At 35.7% G+C, this 10,146-nt stretch overlaps 1 pseudogene; it reads left to right on the top strand.

The window, feature by feature from the left end:
• The first annotated feature begins 704 nt into the window (after window positions 1-704).
• Window positions 705-6,414, top strand: LOC138839076 (succinate--CoA ligase [ADP-forming] subunit beta, mitochondrial pseudogene; annotated as a pseudogene).
• Window positions 6,415-10,146: the final 3,732 nt, after the last annotated feature.

Genomic DNA, 10,146 nt, shown 5'->3' with positions numbered 1-10,146 from the left:
AAGCACCACTACCATTCCCTTCCCCTTTTAGATGCTAAATTACAAGAACAGGAAGATGGCCAGGTGCTGGTGGCCCAGGCCTGTAATCCTAGCTTTTTAGGAGGCTGAGATTAGAGGATCATAGCTAGAAGCTAGCCTGGGCAGGAAAGTCCATGAGACTCTCCAATTAACCACCAGAAAACGGAAGAGAAGCTTTGGCTCAGTGGTAGAGTGTTATCCTTGAGCAAAAAGAGCTCAGGGGCAGTTCAAGGTCCTGAGTTCCAACCTCACAACTGACAACAACAAAAATGACAGGAAGACATTAAAAAGGTTATCTGCAATAGAGAGACAGAATATTGGAGGGTATACCTTGCAAATGGATATCCTCGGACTCACACCTATTGTTTCTGCTTTTGGATACTAGATCCACCTAGAACCCATTATCTTTAACCATTAGGGATTGCTAGATGGTGACTTGACCACATGCAATTCCTCAGCTCAGGAAGTATAAAGAAAACAGCTGCCATCTTAAATCTTCACTCCCATTGTTTGTCTGAGAAGCCAGAAATGTTTCTTTCTCTCATTCCTGTTTCTCTTGACTAAAGTAAATCTTTGCTAGAGTTCCATCTTGTAAGGCTCTTGTTTTTATGGGATTTTTTTTTATAGATTTCAAATACATTTCTTTTAACTCACAAAACAACACATCAGAGCTACAGCAGAGCGGGATGTGTTGCCATCTTGCTGATGAGCCCCCGTAAATAGATTTTATTTTTTGTTTTAAAAAATATTTTAATTTTAAACACATTTTACAACTTCAGGGGTGGGGTAGGATGGGTGGGGAGGAGTGTAGGAGGTGAGGGAGGGAAGGGATAATGGGACAACAACACAGGAAGGGGTAACAATCATCTACAAGTCATGTACTCATTGACTTACTCATGTAACTGTAATCCCTCTGTGCAGCATCTTTAAATAAAATAAAATGAAAAAATGTTTTAATTGTAATGAAATTTAATTAATTTATTATTTTAATTTTTTTGGGTGCTGGTTTTGGGGCTTGGAATTCAGACCTGGACACTGTCTCTGAGCTTTTTTGCTCAAGATTAGTACCCTACCACTTGAGCCACAGCTTCGTTTGTAGCATTTTGGTGATTAGTAGGAGATGAGTCTCACAGATTTTTCTACCTTGGCTGGCTTCAAACCTTGATCCCCAGATCTCAGACTCCTGAGTAGCTAGGATTTTAGGTATAAGCCACCAGTGCCCAGACTAACTTGATTTAGTTTTCTAAAAATGACTATCGTTAAGTAGTTGTACTCAATGTATATCTCAAGTTCTTGTGAATTATGTGAAAACTGGGTAGCTGAGGGATCCCCCGACCCATTTCCTCCTCCAGTAAAAAACACTTGATAAAGTTTTGACATCAGATTGCGCTGCTTATAATGATTAACATGTTGTGTGACCATTCATAAGTCCTGTTCTCCAAGCCTTTCTCTCTGTCATATGAAGAATATAACATATTGAATCAAGTCATTGCAATTACATGAATTCTATATTTTAAAGAACCTTGTACAATCCCAGGAAAACAAACTATCAGTTGATTTAGCAGTTCTGACACATAGCAGCAGAAATACATGGAATCCTTTATGAAGCAAAAGCATATCTGAAGGAAGATGAATGCAAAGTTGAGAGCTGGGGGAGACAGGAAAATTAAGATAAGTTCTTATTTTCCTAAAACAACAATTCTCAGCCTTTCCCCCCTTTCCTTTCTGATTTCCATTATTCTGTGGAAGTGAGGTATATTGCCTCCTTTAAGGGAACTAGGACTTCTGGTTCAAGCTGATAAATGTGGGCAAGTCCTCTTTTATCTGAAAATGACTAGATTTATGCAGACAGCTGCTGGCTTAATCTAAATAGGAAAAATGAGAAATACAAAATATTCAATAGTCACTAAAATGATAGGCTTGGCAGTAGAAAGCCAGCATGGCAGAGGCCAAATGTGAGAACCATGTGTTCCATTGGTGCCTTTGGCTTTTCTCTGAGGACCTGGAGAGGAATACAGTTAGAAACAATTTTTTTTTAGGTCAGTGAAGTGGCAAAATAAAGTGGTCATTGATGCCAATCTAGTTTAGATTTGCTTTTTAGATTTAATTTTGGATCTAGGAATCAGCTCAGAGTTTATCTTCAAGGTGTACTGAGAGGAAAACAATCCTCTTGCCTTTGATTGAAAGATGGAAGCCATAATTGAGAGGCATTGTTGAGAAAACATGCTTGCTTAGGATGTTTCTTAAATAGTACATCTTGATCTAAACACTGGGGTCTTGGATAAGGATGGAGATTTGTGTGCCTGATACCACATCTGAACTCAGTGATCTTGTAAACAGGTCATGTTCCACTTAAGCCATTTTCTTCTCAAAACTGCTACAGAGAGAATATTCTCAGTAAAGTACTTTTGCTGTATTTCCCTCAATATTGACCTCTATATTTTGTACTTCTGGTGATACTGATAACATATTAGAAGAACAAGCATGAAAATCCAATTGTAAAATTTAAAATTACTAAGTTAACACACTTAAAAGAATTCATTGTTCTTTCTTTTTATCTGCAAGTGTTTTTGAGTCAATAGCTAGAAGAGAGCATGCCTTTTTAAAAACAGAAGTTACTAGTAAAAATATGTATGTTCCATTCTTAAGGCATCTGTGAAATATGTATAAATCACTATTGGACTTTTGTCAAGCTCTTGGAGAAGAAAATTTCTTGGACTCCCTGTTTTCTGACTGTCCCTCCTCTCCTGAGTTTGGAAAATGTCCTGTAATCATTAATTTTGTATAACTTTCTAATCATACTCAGGCATAAGAAGATATTCCTTGGACTGTAATGAAACAATTATGGCTGTGGTTATGGATAGAGTGAATTACCTGCCATTGACCCAAGTACTCTCTTTACATATTCATTAGACTTATTTTGGTTATTATGTTCTTACAAATGAATTAAATGTTTGAAGACCACGATTTATTTGGATGCAATTACCTAATTGATTTATTTGCTTTCTACTGATGTAAGAACACCTCATTGAGTGCCTAAGATAACAGACCACTTGGCAGAGCTGGCTGCCTTGATAGTAGACAAACAGCAGAGCTGGTCTGGCACCTGACAGTTGGGTTTATTCCAGTAAATGCATTATTAACATTTTATTAGCCAATGATGAATAAGTAGGTTTGGAGTTTTCCTCTTCCCCTTGCAATCTTCCCCCTTCTCCTCCCTATCCCTCTCCTCTTCCTCCCCACCCTTCCCCCAGCTCCTCCCCTTCCACCTCCTCCCTCCTCCCTCCTCCCCCCATCTTCCTCTCCCCTCCCTCTTCCCTCGCCCATCCTCTTTCTCCTCCTCCTCCTTCTTCTTCTTTCTTCTTCTTCCTCTTCTTCCTCATAAAATCAACATTGTAGCTAGGCGCTGGTGGCTCATTCCTGTAATCCTAGCTACCCAGGAGCCTGAGATCTGAGGATCACTGCTCAAAGCCAGCCTGGGCAGGAAAGTCTTTGAAACTCTTATCTCCAATAAACCACCCAGAAAACCGGAAGTGGCACAGTGGCTCAATTGGTAGAGTGCTAGCCTTAAGCTGAACTGCTGAGGGACAGTGCCCAGGCCCTGAGTTCAGGCCCCATGACCGACAAAAAAAAAAAAAACCAAGCAAAAAACAAACAACAACAACAACAAAATCCCCCAAAACCAAAAGACCAGCATTGTTTGAAAAATTGTATTGTCTTCCTGTTCCTACATCAGTTTTGGTTTTCAAAGTAAGGCAGGCAATACAGCTTCATGATTGATTCAGACTCTTATAGGAATAGATAGAGTTATGGATAAGATATTTAAAAATTGAGTAGGAAGCCAGCATGTTATACATAAAAGTGTTGGTCATAAGGACTAGCAACATAAGTTGAATTGAAACCAAAGTAATTTGGTCCTAGAAAAAAATGGTAGCATACTTACAAATTGAAGGATTTTAACTTGATGGATTACTTTTGAATATGGACCTATATATGGTAAATAATGTGTCATCCTAGAACATACAAGCAGTTAAGCAGGTCATGGACAACAGAAAGAGCTTTGTGTCTTTATAAGGCCCTTCTTTGACAAGTATCTTAGCATGACATCCAAGTTGAGGTAGAGTTAGCGCTCATATGTTTTGTTTATGGTAAAGAAAGAAGTCTGTCAGAAAAAAGGGACACTGTTCATTATGTGCAATCAGTAAGAATGACATCTCACATAGGAGGCATTGTAGAGGTCAATTCTCTGTTACTAAGTTCAAGAAGTTAGAATAAAGGTATTAACAGTGGGGAGAGAGAACCCTATTAACAAGTCTATTTTTACTTTTGAAAAATGTAGTTTCAATAGTGATAGAATGGACATAGGCATGCTAGAAAAAAGCAGATCAAAACCCAGGGTATTCCTTAATTGCTTGAACACAACCATGTTAGAACACCAAAGCATTTTTGGATTAACTTTTCTGTGGGGAAATACGTTAATAATCATTATTTGTACTATATTTGTACATTTTCCTCTCATTTCACATAGTAGTTATCCTTTATTATTAATTCCTATCAATGCTATGTGTTATTAGATTGTTTTTTAAATTTTTATTTTATGATTTTCCACATTTTTGTTAGCAACTATTAGTTTCATTTTGAAACACTAATTAGTGTCCATATTGGGCACTGAGTGCTCCTGAATCACCACTTCCATCACTTTTCCTTATTCTCCCTACCTACTTCCTAAGTAAATTTCTAGCTTCATTGCTCTAGTTTTACATGTGTGCATAAAATATTTTGACTGTATTCAGCCTCCTTTACCCACTTCATTCAACACCTGCTCTCCCACTAGTACCTGTATCTCAGAGCACGTTTTACATTCCTGTCCTTAAGTGTATGTTGATAGTTCCAAGAGTTTTCATTATTGTATTCCATACATGCATATACAATATTTTAATCAGATTGACCCCTTTGTTTTCTTTTACTTTTCCCACACACATTCTGTATTATTCAACAGCTTTCAGCACTTTATCTTCATTCACAGATAAAAGATACTTTGTTATTGTTCACCCTCTAACATTCTCTTCTTCCTCCTAATATTCTCAGTCCCACAATTACAAACATGCATGTAATGTATGGATGTATATGTGTGTGTGTGTGTGTGTCTGTCTGTCTGTATGCATGTATCTATCTATCTATCTATCTATCTATCTATCTATCTATCTATCTATCTATCTATCTATCTATCTATCTATCTATCTTTCCAAATATAAAGAGTCAAGTGACCCTGGACTGAACTCTCTGAAAGCAATTTCCTTTGAAGTTGTTTTTGTCACAGTGATGGGAAAACTAGTACTCAGACCAATGTACCTCAGACCAATTGTCCTCAGTTGTTCTCTATCAAACAGGCTAATAATAAAGATTGAGGTGTTAAGAGATTTGGTGTTACTGGAGTTTCAATTGGTCAACAACTAGAATGACTGGGTGCAGTCCTCTTCAGATCCCGAAGATGACTTCTTTACTCATTTCTTCAGGCTCTAAGAGGAATCCTCCTGCTTTCTTTCCGTGTTTTCCCACAGCCCTAATGACTTCTTGGAATTCTCTTTCCTCAAGCCTCGATTGTTTCTCTCTAGATTTCTTCTTTCATTTAAAAGGCCACTAATAGTCTTTCCATTTCCTTACAAATGGAGTGATGTCATTCTTTCTGATGGAAGTACAGATTCTATTTTATATACCATATTTTCTTGATCCATTCATTTACCGAGGGGCATCTGGGTTGGTTACTAATGTCTCTTTTCAGCAAAGCCTTTCAATAAATTCTGTTCAGGAAGCAAAGGGGTGTGCTGTGTATAGATGCAAAGATCAGTTTTGAGTCTAATTCAGCTTATCAGCAAAAGAAGATCTTTGCCCTTCAGGACTGGACCCAAGAAGATGAAAGAGACAAACATGCAGCTCAGGCACATCTAATACATTACCATTGATTGCTATAGGCTGTCTTGTAAATGGTGCTGGTTTAGCAATGGCTACAATGGTTATAATAAAACTCCATGGAGGGATTCAGCCAACTTTCAAGATGTTGATGGTGGTGCCACAGTCCCAACAAGTAACAGAAGCATTTAAACTTATCAATCACTTATACAAGCTATTCTGGTCAACGGGATCATTCCCTGGAGGAATCACGCAATATGATGTTATTGCACAGGAGGTAGTCATGGCAGTACAAGATTTGCAAATTAAAATACCTGTTGTGGTACAATTACAAGGTACACGAATTGGTGATGCTAAGGCATTGATAGCAGACTTAAAATCCTTGCTTGTGATGACTTAGATGAAGCTGCTAAAATGGTTATAAAGCTTTCTGAAATAGTTAAGCAAGCCCACATAGGTATAAAATTTCAGTTGCCAATCTGGTAACCCAGTGGATGGCTGACCATGTTAAATGTATTATCATCCTTAAAAGTACTGGGTTCTGTGCTTTGCTCCTTTTCTTTTTATTTTGTGGAGACCATAATTGCCATATAGGCACACAAACCTTTGAAAGCATTTTGTCTGCATTTAATTTGTCTCTTCAGAACAGACTATTTGTATAAAGCATATATAATGCAAGTTTCTATTTTGTTGTAGTCATAATTTGGTTCTCCTACAGAATGTCACTTGCCATATGCCTGTTTATTGTTGGAGACAAGATTCTCCATTGATATGAGTCATATAAATAAAACAAATATAAAGATAAAGCTTTATTTTTATTGTGAAGCTTTATTCTTTAATATTAAAATGTACTATAACATCTAGCTTCATTAGGAGATCAGTGTTAAAACACTGTTTTATATCAGAAGTGTTTTAGCTCCAGCACCAAATAAATACACACTAAATATATCAATCACTGTTTATAAACAGAGCTTTCAAACATTCCTCAGATATTCTTTTAGATATTTCAATAAGATAACTTGTTAATTATTGAATCATTGCAAAACCCCAAAGCTGTAAGTCTTCATGGTTCTGTGATATTAAGGAACATCTGCAGGTTTGTGTCAAATTCAAACGTATTTGCATAGACTTGGTAGACAAAATTAAGAATGTCATTTCAAGTTAATACAAATTTCAAAATGTGATTTGTAAAAAAATAATACTGCAATAAACATGGTTGTGCTGCTAACTTTAATATGGCCTTGTTTGTGGTCATTTGGGTAAGTGCCCAGAAGTGGGATTGCTGGGTCATAGGGGAGCTCTATGTTTAAGTGAAGTAAGCCAGATCCAAAGAAACATAAATCCCATGGTTTCCCTCATTTGTAATAATTAGTATATGTCTAGCATAGTCTTAACAGATGAGCAAAAAAGCTCAATAGCTATGTACATATGATATATAAGATGATGCCAAGAGAAATGACCTCCAAGATATGGAAACAAGAGGTTTCTCTTTGTTGTTGTTGCTTTTAATGTACTATGAGATTTCTTTTCTCTTTTGTGTTTTTTTCCTCTGGTTTATCCCCTGTTGTCACTGTATTTAATTTTGGTACTGTGGGTATTGTATATACATTTATCAGAATTAGGGAGGGGAAGGGGAACAACAAAATTGTGAGACAAAGGACAAAGGGGGAACCAATGCAACAGTGATACTCAAAAGACAATATGTTGGAAATGAACTGTATGACTTGGGGGTGATTAGAGGGAGGCGAAGTGTGAGAAAAATGAAGGAGGGGTAACAATTTCAACAAGAAATATACTCAATACCGTACATATGTAACTGTAACCCCTCTATACATCTCCTTGACAATAAAATTTAAAAAAGGCCACTCATGTGAATCTCTGTATTTCAGTGTCAAACTAATCATTAATTACAGATTGCATAAACCTGTCTGGTTTTGTACAAGATGAATTTTCTGAGGGTCAATTCCTTCATAGTCAGTTAAAAGAAGAGAATAAGAATGAATTAATATGCTGTCGCACTGTGAAAGTTAATAGGATACATAGGGGATTAATAAGGATGCAATAACAGTTCACTGAAAGTTTTCCCTCCCATTTTCTTCCTATATAAAATTGAAACACTCAGAATTATTTTGTTTACATTATTTTATGTTAGTATAATGAATGATGACTTTCATATTGTTTTAATCTATTTTACTTTATTTGCTGCTGCTCATTTAATTTGAAGTTAGGTGAAATTATTTATTATTGCTATTCTTAGATAGGGCTAAGAGATACAAAAAGGAGCGCCCAGATTCATAATACCTAGCAGTTCTGTAAAAATGGGAAGCAATATTAGTTTATTCTTTTTCATTTATTTAGAAGATCTCTCCTGTGTACTTGGGATGTGCCAATTATTCTGTTTGGTACAAAGACATACCAGCAAAATTTGTTGAGTTTATATTAGTGAAAGAGACAAAAAATATATATGAGATTGAAAAATTTTAAATCAATTAAAAGGGATAAAGATAGAAGGAAGAAATTGAATATGATTGATTTTATTCAAGTTTACTTGCATTGGAAGCCATCTAGTTGGCATTATCTTTATTGTTAATTAATTTCATTAAATTTTGTTGTATAGGTGATGTATAGAGGGATTATAGTTAAATAAGTAAGGTAATAAGAACATTTATTTTTGAACAATGTTATTCCTTCCTTCATTTTCTCCTGCTTTCTGAGATTTATTTTCCATGAATTCATAAACGGATAAAAACAAATTTAGTTTATTTGTGTTAATTATATCTTTATAAATGTATATGTTTTCAGCCTCATATATACATATTGTTTCTTCTTTATTAAGCTGAGGTTAGCTATAGTGCTAAGAGAGCAAACTAATATAGCATAATAATTATAATATATTAATTTTATATTATATGAGCAAATATTCTTTCCATGCTACAGAAGACTTTTTTTGCTTTTACCGAAGGTATCTACATAGGTTGTTAATAATAAATACTATGAGTTAAGAAATATTTTTAGGGCTGGGAAGGTGGCTCAGTGGTAGAGCATGTATGCATGCTCTTTTTTTTGTTGTTGCTGTTTTTGTTTTATTTTGTTCTCTTGTTTGTTCATTTATCAATCTTTTTTTTAAATTAAATTTAATTTTATTTGTGAACATACTGTACAGAGGAGTTACAATTACATGGGCAGGATAATGAGTACATTTCTTACCAAGCATTGCAGCCTCCTCCTTTGTTTACCCTTCACATCCCTTCCCAGCCTCCCTGTATGCATGCTCTTATATGCATGAGGCCCTGGGTTCGATTCCTCAGCACCACATAAGCAGAAAAAAAAAAGCCGGAAGTGGTGCTATGGCTCAAGTGGTAGAGCGCTAGACTGAAGGTGAAGAGCTGAGGGACAGCGCCCAGGCCCAGAGTTCAGGCCCCAAGACCGGACCCGCCCCCGCAAAAAAGAATTTTTTTGTTTTTTCCAGGGCTGAGGACCGAACCCAGGGCCTTGCACGCGCCGGGCGGACGCCCTTCCGCTGGGCTAAACCCCAGCCCCAAGAAATATTTTTATTATTAATTTAGTACTGAAAAAAAGTCATAGGTAAATCTGTTGGACCAAGGTAACACAATAATAACTGGTGAGTCAGTTTTGAACTTAGTTCTGATTTGAAAGTATATGTTCCTTTAAATATTATATAATTTTCCTGCTTTTACAATAACAGTCCCATTTGCAAATTCTACAATTTCATTTTTTTGGTCTACTTCAATGCATAGTTTTCTTTTAATAGAATATGGTATAGCTCATTCCACAGATCTGGATTTGTAATTTCAACTCATAATTAAAGACTTTTGTATGATTACTGGAAAATTCATGTATTTAATCAATCATTCAATGAATGCTTATTAAGAGCCTAGATGCAGTAGATGGTGATTTATGTAAAAACTTGGCTTCTAATTTCTCCAGCAGAATATATTCTAAATCAAAACCATCTGTCCAATAGATTCTGCATCTGTAATTTATACATTTTTCTATATTTAATTAAATTAAATGTATTGGAAGTGAAGTGTAAATCATTATAAAGAAATGTAGAAGTATCCATTACAAAGAAAAACTTATTCAAACTAATGAATAATGAAGTAATTTCATATAAAAGAACATTTTAAGAAACCGAAACAACTTTTAAATTACTAGCATTCCATTTGTAATTAAAATTCATATGCAATCTGGTGTTAG

The sequence above is a fragment of the Dipodomys merriami genome, unplaced genomic scaffold (genome assembly GCF_024711535.1).
Source record: "Dipodomys merriami isolate MVZ:Mamm:240054 unplaced genomic scaffold, mDipMer1.0.p SCAF_291, whole genome shotgun sequence".
Taxonomy (NCBI): Eukaryota; Metazoa; Chordata; class Mammalia; order Rodentia; family Heteromyidae; genus Dipodomys; species Dipodomys merriami.
Note: the sequence above shows the minus strand (reverse complement) of the source record. Positions and strands in the feature narration are given on the sequence as shown.